This window comes from Haplochromis burtoni, unplaced genomic scaffold (genome assembly GCF_018398535.1).
Source record: "Haplochromis burtoni strain Fernald_Lab_line unplaced genomic scaffold, NCSU_Asbu1 Contig_175, whole genome shotgun sequence".
Lineage (NCBI taxonomy): Eukaryota > Metazoa > Chordata > Actinopteri > Cichliformes > Cichlidae > Haplochromis > Haplochromis burtoni.
The window spans coordinates 731,225-744,538 of record NW_024582536.1 but is presented as its reverse complement, the minus strand read 5'-3'; the positions used below and the strand labels follow the sequence as shown (position 1 = coordinate 744,538).

The window sequence follows — 13,314 nt, the reverse complement described above, 5'->3', positions numbered from 1 at the left end:
CTAAAGCTCTTACAGTTCAGAGCTCAGAGTATTTAAAGTGTTTGAAAGAATACAAACGTCTCTGCGAAAACCTAATTTACTGATACATATTACATGTTTGAGTTTATTCTAATGGAGCTATCAGTCCTTACAAGGTCTTCATAGACGGTGAATAGACATCGGTACATGTGAAACAGGAGTTTGAATGTTCACTCATTCCAGAATTAATGTTTTGGCACCTTTCTTACCTGCTCAAGTACCAGACGGTCTGATTGCTGTTAAATAGATGTCATAGATCGACTCATAGATTGACTTGTACTGGTGGTTGAAAGCTCTTTGGTGTAACAGATGATCAGTACCTGTCTGGGCTCACCTGACAAGTGACATATGGTTTAAAACACTAAAGATGAGGCCAGTGAAAGTGCTCAGCTCTTAATGGCTGACATCACTGTGGCTGTCACCAACTTTTACAGTAGTGGCTACAGATGAAGAGCGAAAGCTGCGTCTTTAAATCGATTTGTTTTATCAGTAATCATCGAAAGAAATCAGTCTGATTAAAGTTTGATCAGGTCTGATCTTCTGGTGTTGGGGCTAAACATCGGCTTTCTTTTAGAAATATATAATACTGCTGCTCTTGGACAAACTCTTGGACAAACGAGGCTTCTGTAGTTGTTTTTCAAGCCCCATAAAGAAAACCACGTCACACACCACAAAATCTAAAAAGTCATGTGAGCTGCAGCTTCCTTTATTTTCTCTATTTTTGCTTCTGCTCCCTGTAAACAGAAATCATTTGTACACTGTGAGATAAAAGTTGCTTGAATGAGGGATCTCTGACAGACGAGTTATTGTGACTGAAAACTAAACCTGACAGCGCTCCTGCAGTTTTTCTGGACTTCCCCTCACTGATTTGATTTCTTGCCCATGACAGACGTCAGTGTGACGTCAAATCCCTTCAAACTCTCCAGCCTACAAGGCCTTTAAACCATCTCACTGTATGTGCCTCTCTCAGTTTATAACTGCATGAAGTCTCGATGCTGCTCCTGGGTCACATCCAGCTCTAATGGTAAAAATAAGTGACAGACTGTGTAACATATCACCACAAACATAAAGGGAGTTTGTGACAGTTTGCAGCACCGTCACGACTCTTCAGATTACACCACGGGGACTGCAGCGAGCAAACAATCCTTTCATCGTGTCACATCACCTCAGGCCATCATATTTTATTGAGTACTGTGTATGCATCTTAAAGTACTCTGAGGTCATGGCGTCCTCTGTACAGCTCTTCATATAACTTTTTGCTAAAGTGATTTATTTAAAAAAGGGGGGGGGGGGGTAGAGGCGCACATTCAAACAGAGGACCCTGCTTATCTCCAGCTGGTTGATCGGAGGGAGGGCGTCCTACCGGCATCACACTGGAAGTCACATGAGATTATTTTCACACAGAACAAAATGGTCCTTTACAAATGTGCCACCGTAGCCTGACGAGTCCACAGGTGCTGAAGGCTAACACGTGGAACTGCATGGAAACTGACAAACTCAATGAAATGAATTCAGATCAAAGCTTTAAGTAAATCAGTAACACTGTGACGTCCCTGTTGCATCGAGTTGGTTTTCTATGGTTTTTCTGTTCCGTGTCTTTTTCTCCACTTGGTTATCTTGTGCTCACTTCCCTTTTTTTGCACCTTATTTGATTTTTTTTCTTGCCAACTTTTTGCAGCAGGTCCATATTTTTCTTTTTGAGATGCATTTTACAGCTTTATCTGAAATGCATTTTTTAAATAAATCACTTTAGCAAAAAGTTATATGAAGAGCTGTACAGAGGACGCCATGACCTCAGAGTACTTTAAGATGCATACACAGTACTCAATAAAATATGATGGCCTGAGGTGATGTGACACGATGAAAGGATTGTTTGCTTGCTGCAGTCCCCGTGGTGTAATCTGAAGAGTCGTGACGGTGCTGCAAACTGTCACAAACTCCCTTTATGTTTGTGGTGATATGTTACACAGTCTGTCACTTATTTTTACCATTAGAGCTGGATGTGACCCAGGAGCAGCATCGAGACTTCATGCAGTTATAAACTGAGAGAGGCACATACAGTGAGATGGTTTAAAGGCCTTGTAGGCTGGAGAGTTTGAAGGGATTTGACGTCACACTGACGTCTGTCATGGGCAAGAAATCAAATCAGTGAGGGGAAGTCCAGAAAAACTGCAGGAGCGCTGTCAGGTTTAGTTTTCAGTCACAATAACTCGTCTGTCAGAGATCCCTCATTCAAGCAACTTTTATCTCACAGTGTACAAATGATTTCTGTTTACAGGGAGCAGAAGCAAAATAGAGAAACTAAAGGAAGCTGCAGCTCACATGACTTTTTAGATTTTGTGGTGTGTGACGTGGTTTTCTTTATGGGGCTTGAAAAACAACTACAGAAGCCTCGTTTGTCCAAGAGTTTGTCCAAGAGCAGCAGTATATTTCTAAAAGAAAGCCGATGTTTAGCCCCAACACTAGAAGATCAGACCTGATCAAACTTTAATCAGACTGATTTCTTTCGATGATTACTGATAAAACAAATCAATTTAAAGACGCAGCTTTCGCTCTTCAGTGTAGCCACTACTGTAAAAGTTGGTGACAGCCACAGTGATGTCAGCCATTAAGAGCTGGGCACTTTCACTGGCCTCATCTTTAGTGTTTTAAACCATATGTCACTTGTCAGGTGAGCCCAGACAGGTACTGATCATCTGTTACACCAAAGAGCTTTCAACCACCAGTACAAGTCAATGATCTATGACATCTATTTAACAGCAATCAGACCGTCTGGTACTTGAGCAGGTAAGAAAGGTGCCAAAACATTAATTCTGGAATGAGTGAACATTCAAACTCCTGCTTTCACATGTACCGATGTCTATTCACCGTCTGTGAAGACCTTCTAAGGACTGATAGTTCCATTAGAATAAACTCAAACATGTAATATGTATCAGTAAATTAGGTTTTCGCAGAGACGTTTGTATTCTTTCAAACACTTTAAATACTCTGAGCTCTGAACTGTAAGAGCTTTAGGTTAAGTGCAGGTTAAACCAATGAAGCCAGTCTGACATGTACATTAATTACGTCATGACTATGTTTGATAAAATATGTTTAAGATATAAATACATATTCAAATGAAAGATTTGTAAAATATTATGTTATGTCTATGTTTTATTAGGGCTACATAACAAGATAAGTCAGTATCTTGATTTGGCTATGAAGGAATCCTCGCCTACGTTAGCTTAAAGCACTAATTATTCATTTTTGGCCACTTGGGGGCAGCAGCGAGAACTGATTTGGACTGGCAGGAGATGCATTAACACAATTTCAAATGATTATTATTAATCTTCTCTCAATGGGAAAGGTTAACGAGTTCTGCAGAGCTGATCGTGCTTCTCTAACTGAACTCTCATCCATTACATAAAGTCTTTGATCCATCCTGATACAAAAATATTGATTCATGCAAACTTTAAAGCACTCTGCTCTGACACCCAACAGCAATCCAGAAATTCAGAACACTGTAAGTCTTTATATGAAAAGCAACTCTGAGTACAGAAATGTGATAATCTGTAACTGGAAAGGGAGCCAAAACTGTACATTTTCATATTTCATATTATGCGTGACTGTAATTTAGATTTATGAAGTAATTTCATTGTAAAAACTTATTTAACTATGGAAACAAAAAGCGTACTCGCTGAACAAATTAATCTACCGTTAAGGCAGACTTGAATATAGTCTAAATAAAAAAAAGGAATCCAGAGAGCAGCTGTGTAACATTTAAACGAAACTCAAGTGTCTTCTTTGAAATTTCCGTGAAAGATGACAGTATAAACACTGAAAGCTTTCATCAGCCGTGAGCACATAAAGTGATGTAGGGCTCGGCCTGTTAAAAGCATCGGACGTCGGGCTGATGTAACAGTAAGCAACACGAGCGTGTTCCTGAGCAGCACGAGGGATTTCACCGCCGCCTGACCAGCTTCCTCCTACCTGCTGGAGTTTCACATGATGCAAGCATTAAAAACACTCACAGAGGAAAACCCTTCACAGCTTTCACCCGACTTCCACAAACAGCTCTTCAAACAGGACAAGGATTTCTACCTGAACTGTTTTTTTTTTTAAATCATACTTCAGTTGGATGACACAGTGTTTATTTGTTGTACTCTCAGAGGGTTTGTGTACATGGGGAGTAATTATAGTCACGGGCAAGTCTGGACAGGACTCGAGCATCTGCTACCCTCTACAGTATCTCTATAAAGGTCACACAGGACGGCTTCTATTTCCTCACACAAAGATTACCATGTAGAGTACCTGCAGGATACTGATAACACCGCTGATCCATAAATCAATATTATTAGCCAGGTTGATGAGATTTGTGCCTTTTAACATCTTCAGACAAATTACCAACTGGAAAAAGTGGTACATCTCCAAGGCCCAGAACTCCAGGATAACGTAATAATGGACTGTATGTAGAAAATGACATTATGTTTCGAGGCCTGTTGCCATTTAGTTTTTGGGGTTTTTTGTTTTTTGATGTTTTAAATCAGGGCTGGATGGGGCTGAGAGGCTGGCAGACATCCACCATAAGGCCTTAGCCTGGTTTATGATCTGCTTTAACATGATTTAGACTATGGAAACATGCTGTACATGTAAATCATCAGGAATGTGTTTACTGAGGTCATCATCATGCAGGCACATTTTTCTCTATATAGTCTACGGTCTATACAGGTTTTAGCCCTCTGAGGTCATCATCGGGATGACCCCGACATTAAAAGATTCTTTGTTGTGTGTCACAGTGATTATTGTTTTTGTCACCTGACTGGAAAGACTCTTCAAAAATAATCAAAATGACGTATTCCAATAACATCAGCGATGACTTCGACCTTTCAGGGTTAGCATGGTTCCAGCTTCTTGTGCAGTCTCGAGGTCGTCTAAGGTTTGTGTTTATGTGATGTATAGTGTGTGTAGTCCACCAACACAGATGCCTTTACTTCTTTAATTTATTAACAGATCTTCTTCTTCTTTTGGCAGCTCCATTTAGGACCACAGCGGACCATCTGCATCACGTTCACCCTTCCTCCAGTATGCTCGTCTGTCACTCCAACCCTCGGTGTCCTCCTTCACTACATCCACAAACCTCCTCTGAGGTCTTTCTCTCTTCCTCCTGCCTGGCTGCTCCATCCTCCACGTCCTTTGTCCAACATAACCACCGTCCCTCCTCTGCAATAGCTAGGTTTCATTTGACGTAGACGTGACGTCGACGTAAAGCGCGAAATTTGACTGGCGGTCGGAAGTGAAAAAGATAAGCGCAAAATCACAGACAGACAGTACGCAAAATGCCTATGTCCTGTTGTGTTTACGGATGCTCCAGTAGGTCGACCCGAGAAACTGATAAACGGTATTTTAGGGTACCAAAAATAGCCCAACGAAGAGGAGAAAAATGGAAAATTCTAACCGAAAAACGTAGGAAAAAATGGATTTTAAATTTACGTTTACAGTCGGGAGGAGCAGAGTCTGCCAATGCCCGTGTCTGCAGCGACCACTTCGTCAGAGGTAATGTTATGTTTGCAAACGAACTTATTAGCATTATGTTGTCGTTAAATTCTCGTTTACTTAGTGCTTTTAAGTTAGTAGTCTAATATTGACTTGATTGGGACTATAGGCTGCCCAAGTGCTTTGGATGACGAAGAGTCGGAGGACTGGGCTCCGACGGTCAATCTCGGCTACGAACGAAAACCCAGATCGGAATCAGTTCTCAAACGAGAGAAAAGAATGAAGCTTAAGGCAGAACAGCATCGATGTGCAGAGGCGATTTTGGATATGCAACAGACGGGCTATAACCCTGCCATACAATTGCAATGAGCTGCAATCACTTCTCCATCCTCCTTTGCAATTACCCAAGTCTTCAGAGGTGTCTCGTTAGACCTCTGAGAATGGTTTACCTTGAAACAAACAACTGTCACTCTAACGAAGTCCTAAGGATGTGGCATGTTTGTTGACGTTAAAGCCGCTACCGCTAACTGTTAGCGTGTTTAAGATAAAGCAATATAAGAACAAACACTCACCCTTGCAAACACCAAACTGTATCCATCACGGAGACGTTTTGTTCCAAGGTTGTGGACCCACCCGCTGACAAAAAAATTGTACGCCTCCAGACTCTTGAAAGCTTTCATTTGCTGCCTAGTGTAGTAAGAAGTCTGGAGGACCAAGTAGTTGGTGATATCCACAGCCTCGATAGTAGGCAAATCCTTTACTTCTGTGGTGTATTCGGACATTTTCAAAGAATACGGATCACGTCCGATATATTTTTTAACTATCTGTTTATATCTCTCCCGAGAAACGGGGTCTAAAGTTGCACAATAGCTGCTCTCCTGACTCTCCACAGTGTCCTCCATGTTTACTTCCGCCCTCCACTCAAAAATCGCGCTGCCTCCGCACGTCATCAGAACCACGTGACCGCAACCCAAGTATTTCCAAACCATCTGGCTCTCTGACTTTAACTCAAATCATTTAACTGAGCTGTCCCTCACATACCAGATACATTGCAGAAAAATAAACACACTTCAAAAAAGTACAGAATGAATTTTAAGAACATTTATTGTGCAAAACTTTTTTTTAATAAATTTTACTTTGGGTGTTTCAGTTCAGCTAAAATGTTCGCAGCCAGGTACCTCGCAACATGGATCGAGTGTCTTAATCACATCGTTAAAGCCGCTTTTCTCCACTCTAAGAAACGGCACCACAACTACACGGTAATGGCATTTGTGATATCCACCGCTGATTTGTTTTCTCAGTGCTTTGGAAAAGGCTTGGAAAATATCAGTCTGCTGGTGTGCAGGGCCACTGTTTTTCTTTCCATTTAACTGAATGGGTGTTTGTGGAAAGCGCAGTTTTTGGCTTTCCTCGTGTTCCAAAAAGGTGCTCCGTTTAAAGGTGATAAAACAAATTACTTGTATATCCTCTCTTCACTATTACTGTCTCAGAAACCGTCCAACTTCGGCAAATCGTCCTACCTGTATTATAATTTGACGGCGACTTGTGACTAATACAAACCCTAACATAACCATAAGAAATATTCACAATGGGTTAAAAAAATGATTTAAATTTGGGGATTTTGTTACCTACGGAGCCCCGCAAGGGACATGGGAGAAAAAAACAATTAAGATGGACTTTTGCGAGATCTTGCAAAACAAACTCGGGATCTTGCAAAACTTTTAGCTGCATTCTTCGGAGGCCGCGCCAAGGCACGATGTGCCAGGAGAGCGGTGTTCCTCCCGGCTGTAGTAGGTCTCGACCTCCCGTTAGCTTCGACATGGTGGGTGTCAGATCTCCGAAAACGTCGCAGCACTTTTGCAAATATGTGATGTCTTGTAAACCGAGCAGATATTTGACGTTTACACAACTACATTCACGCCTCAAAATATCTTAAAAGTTTATTTTGTGACCCAGAAAGAGTAATATTACAACTAAGTAGCTGCCACCATTGTTGGAATTCAACTTTTGTCAATTCCGAGTTTCTTTTGCGAGATCTCGCAAAAGTTCATCGTAATTTTTTTCTCCCATGTCCCATGCGGGGCTCTGTAGTTACCCGCATGCGCAGCATATGTGCATAAACAAGGGGTAGGATGGTTTGTGAGGTAGGATAGATTCCCAGAACACCGGCATAATATGCAGATGATATTTTTCTGCTCAACATCCGACTGCTTAAACCCAAACCAGGTCCATGTGACCGACGTCGCACCGGTCTTCTTTATGAGCACCTCCTCCTCCCTCCCACCTGTAAGCTCCATGCTTGCAGCCGCTGCCATGCTTTCGACCAAAACAGGCGCAGTTTGATGACACCATCAACATGCGCTATCGCGGTAGGACGGTATAGTCAAAATCTCTAGCGTTGGCCAAATTTATATCATTTCTACCGTATACCGTTTATCCCACCGGCCCACCCCTACCTCTGATGTCTAATCTCGTCCATTCTGGTTACTCTCAATGAAAATCATGACATCTGCAGCTCAGCTTCTTGTCCTTTTATCAGTGCCATCGTCTCTAAACCATACATCACAGCACGTCTCACTACCACCCTTTAAGCCTTTCTCTTTCCCTCCTGTTGATATCTTTCTGCCACAGATCACCCCACACTTGTCTCCTCCCACTGCACCCCACCTGATAGTGGATATATTAGACACAGGGTGCTGAATGTGGAGCTGCAGATACATGCACATAGTGAAGAAGCGTTGCAGTGACAGAAGAGGAAGATGAAGAAGGTCAACGAGAAAGGAATCTGAACAACACCATATTTAAATGTTTCTTTCCAGCTTAGATGAGTCTCATTGACACAAAGCACGCTGTAAATCAAAGTGATCAAAAAGCTTTAAAACCGTTTCATTGCTCCCCGCCTGTCTGTCTTTTTCAAAAATAAAAGACTGAGAGCTTTTGCTCCCACACTTGAGGCAGAATTGTGTCACAGATGATAAAAACCTCAAAAAGACAGTTCGGTGTCCTCTGACGCTGAGAGAAGTGCTCTGCCGCTGTTTTCCTCTGCAGTGAAATTGCTGCAGTGAGAGCACATTTCAAGAGGAAAAAATGGAGCATGAAGAGGGGATTTTCTGATTTCTGGTGCTTTTCACAGCAGGGTTGCTTTGCAGAGAGCAAGTTGACATTTCATAAGGGTGCTTTTCCCAACTGCCCGAAATCCTCTCCATCCGTCTGGATTGATCTGGATGGATTGGTGTTAACAGAGACGAGAGCCTGGCAGAAGGAGGAGGTGGTGCAGAATACTGTAAATTCCCAAATAAATAATGTCTGGCATCCATTTAACCTCCTTGGATAATATATACACTGAATAATTACTGTCATTTAGTTAACTGAGGCTGATGTGGTTTTCACATTAGCACTACAGCCCTGAACCTTTCTAGACCAAACAAATGTGTAAATGTAAATATCCAAGTCGGTCATTACCCTGCCAACCCCGCCAATATCAAATTTAAATCCAACAAAGCAAAGGATCTGATCTGAATCTGATCTTGAACAAAAATAGAGGAAAACCGCCCCAGAGTGAGCTCAGAAAAGACCCGAAGGACAGTCAGAAGTACGTTTCACTTAAAACAAGGATCTGTTTAAAACGTAAGAGAGGCTGTGGTCAAACAGAGCAACACGTGTCACTATCTGGGACCACATCCTCAGTTACGATGAGCAATGAAGGATGAAGGTGTACTAATGTACTAACGAGAAGTGAATAAAAGGAAGAAGAGAAGAAAAAAGAGAGGCATGAAAATGAGAACAGCAGGTATTGGTGAAGAGGGCATATATAGCCTGAGGCTGGAAGGGGCGTGAATGAGGTGTGGTCCCGCTCCTGAAATTCAGATAATATCTCCATTTAAAAGAATAATGGTAAATTCCCAGAAACTACATTTCAAATATACCGGTGACTGCCACTGGTGCCCCCTCAGCCTCCTAAACTCCTACATCGTCTCATTCCAGAGTTAGCACATTCACAAAATTATCAGAAATCTTGACCTTTGACCTTAATGTCAAAGTAACTGCGATTTGAAACCATTCTTGAGTTAGTGCATTCATAAACTTGGGTCTCCATGCCAACTAGCCACTCACCCGCCCGGCCAAGCCCAGCAGGCGATGACAACATCGCATCAGCCTTTTAGGATTAAGGGGTAACAACATAAACATTGTACTGTACTCTTAACTAGCTGCCTCGAGCTTTGTTAGTAAGAGTCTGAGCGTGCTGGACGAGCTTCAAAGTTTAGTGTCAAACTCTGAAGCTTCAGGGTTTGCACCAGTAAAGACTTCAGGACTGGTTGCTGTGATGGGAGGAGGCGCTAATGTAGCACCGCACTGTGTCACACAAAAGGAGCACACGTGCAGCTCCACCACCATGATGGAGAGCTGTTGTTCTCGTTCACTTCCAGCACAAAGAACAAGTTAAAGAAAACGCACTAAAAGAAACGGGTGAAATATATTCCCCTGGTTCTATTCTGACTTTTTTACTATTTTGAAGGCTTCTTTACAGATTTAGTAACTTGTTTTATATGTAAAAATACATGATGTTAACAGTAGCCTAACTTAGACTCCTTAAAAGTCCTTAAATACCTTACTATCACTATAGTATCAGGGAACATGTATATACTGCCCCGTAATAACAGGTTCATTTATGATTTACCTTGTTAATATTCTTTAAATGACACTCTGAGTCTATCATTAAAACAATACAGAACACAGGATGTGAAGCTGTCTCTGGCTTCAATTCAGATCCACCTCAGTGCTTTCTGACTTCAGGTCTCCAAATCTCTGCTTATATAAGTTGACCAGCACTGACTTCCCACCTGATCATCATCACAAACCGCCTTAAATTTCTAGAATCTTTCCATCTTCAGCAGCTTTAACATGCTGCACACCATTCTGCACAACGAAGCTCAAGCATCCAAGAAAACCAACGCTCCCACATTTAAGGAAAAAGGAGCCTTTAAGCTTGCATTCGCTAAAACTTGTATAAATTTCTCGTCATTAATTCAGTTGATTCGACCCGCCTCCGCTTCAAATACTGCAGCAGGAAACCCTGTGTGAAAAAACCTCCTGTAGGCACTTTCACATTAAAAACTGAAAACATGTAGGAGTATCAAAGGCTTTTTTCCTTTAAGCGACACACACACACATGCAGCGCCATCCTTCTGCCAGTCTTCTCCCCCGAGGCTTATCACTGTATCTCACAGAGCATTACGGTGTGTTACTGTGCGTTATTGTGAATCTCTCCCAGGACGCTCTCAGCATTGATTCAATTTCTTGCTCGGCCCCCCCCGAAGGCCTCTGCTCCTCCCACGGAGACAAAAATTAAAACCCCCGTAAGCTGCGGCAGCTGTGGCGGCATCCATGTTGTTTTGGAAAAGAGCAGCGCCGGTTTGCCATAAAGGGCATCAGCATGGAAACCGCCGGTGCACTCATTAAAGGGAAATGCCAGTGATGTGGATGTTTTTAACAAGACCTCATTAGGAGCGCTGGGCCGGGAAGAGGCGCTGCTTATAAACAGCTACATGGAAAATAATCAGGCAGGGTTAATATTAGTAATAATTAACATAATGTCTTCAATTTGATTTAACCGTGAGAAGGGCCGTGCACGTGACAAATAAACACACATATCTGTGTCTTTGACCGGCCCACTCATGTCTGTGACAGGCGTCCGATCTGGGAGCTCGCCTTTCAGTTAAATCCATGTGGTTTTATTTGTGATCTTTTATTTACTGGCAAATAAATAACCGAGCAATTTAAATCAGCTGTTTCTCCGCCAATGGTCTTAAACTCTACCTTCATGGACCGCAGCTGGCAACGACAGTCCTCGTTCTCCTCTGCACCCGTGTGGTGCACAGGAATCGGCTTTGGTTAAAGCGAGTCCATCCAGCTTTGGGACAAGAGACTCCCTGGAGGGCCAGCTGAGAGACACTGAGGAACACTGTGACAGCGACCTGGTCAGCCTTTAGGGCAGAGGTGAACTCCAGGCCTCAAGGGCCGGTGTCCTGCAGGCTTTAGATATCACCCTGGGTCAACACACCTGAATTCAATCCAATTGTTTTTTATACAGCACCAAACATCACAACAACAGTCTCCTCAAGGTGCTTTATATTGTAAGGTAGACCCTACAATAATACATACAGAGAAAACTCAACAATCATATGACCTTCTATGAACACTCCCTTTTAACAGGAAGAAACCTTTGGCAAAACCTCTGGAGAACTTCAAGAGATGTTGAGGAGGTGATTTAGCCATTTAAATCAATGCTGAATCAAGAACACATCTAAGACCTGCAGGACACCGGCGCTTGAGGCCTGGAGTTCCCCACCCCTGCTTTAGGGAAATGGAAAACCGTAAGGAATGGGGGCAGCTGGATAAAAGTGATGGAACTTCCAAAATAAGAGGATTGTCTACAAGTAAATCTGCCTGTTTTCACATCTATGTGTGTGTATAAAACCAGCACCCGGAATATGGATGTGCAAGGCTACGTGCATGTGCGCACACAACACGAGTTCAGGAAATGAATATGCATGTGTTGTGCAGCTTCACTAATCTTCAAGTCATCAAAAGAGAGAAAACAGACGGAGTGCATTTCAGTCTGTTGCTGTGACTTTAAACGAGAGCTTAATGAAACTGTACATTTGCTCTAGTTGATCTCCTCTCCTTCACTTTCCCCCTGGCTGTGTGTTTGTGACTGAAAAGCAGTGAGTAATTTTACAAATATAAAAACAGATTGACAATTTCGTAGTCTTATAGGCCTCAAGAAAAACTGTGAAAAAGAACGAGGAAAATATTATGATCCAATACGCCTCTGTTCACCTCTTACAGCAGGCTGCAGCGTTCATGGCAGGTGAGGCTGTCCTGCTGCTCTCCTATACTTCCATGCTGCTATGCTTGTGGGGACCAACACTCACTTTTGGGGACAAAATGCCAAAAACAAATACTATGTGTGAGAAACTGTGTCTACTGTGCATTAGCAGCAGTGCTCCAAGGAGAAGTGTGGAGGTGTCACATGGTCACCATGTGAAGCAGTTTTCATCTGTTTGTGTTCAAGAGCGCTGACAGTGATGGAAATGTGGATGCTGTGTTTCCTGTCAGTTTTCCTCCTTAGTATCACTGTGTTGTGTTTGAGCAACAAAAGCTATATAAGTGTCGACTCGTCTTGTCCTTTTTCCGTTTTACCTGCCCTGTGTGAAACGTAGTTACTTTTCCTTTTATTTATTTTTAATGCCATTTTTTTATATTTTAGGATGAAGTGAGGATGTGCAGCAAAGCTACAGCTATAGTAAAGGATCAGCAGTTTGAAGCCATTTCACTCCGTAGACACCAACAGCTTCTCTTTGGTGATGTGAGTGATGATGATGCCATCCCTGTCGGCTTCTCTCACACCCTCACTCAGTTTGGTTTAACACTTGTTGATAAGACTTTAATGAACAGTTACTGTAAACGAGCTGTTTTCTCTTGGCAGAAGGCCGCCCCTCCCTGAGCCTGGTCCTGGTCCTGGTTTTTTCTTCCCACTGTCGCCAAGCGCTCGCTTAAAAGGGGCGTCAGATTGTTACAATGTTCTTTATCCTACAATACAAAGCGCCTTGAGGCAGCAGGCGTTATGTAATGAAAGTGAACTGAATTGTGCTGTTGTCTTTTTACTAAGCTTCTTGGAATACGACACAAATATAACACAGCAACACTATAAGAAGCAGACAAGAAGATAAAGGCTAATGCTAAAAAACTGTGTCTTAACTGTTAAGATGCCGTTCCTTCTTTCTACAGTGGAGTCAGGCATTATTGCAATCCATTCTCTTT

At 42.4% G+C, this 13,314-nt stretch overlaps 1 protein-coding gene across 1 annotated transcript in view; it reads left to right on the top strand.

The window, feature by feature from the left end:
• The window catches only part of adcy8 (adenylate cyclase 8 (brain)), a 127,410-nt gene that overhangs the window by 52,909 nt on the left and 61,187 nt on the right, over positions 1-13,314 (top strand). The window lies entirely within an intron of this gene.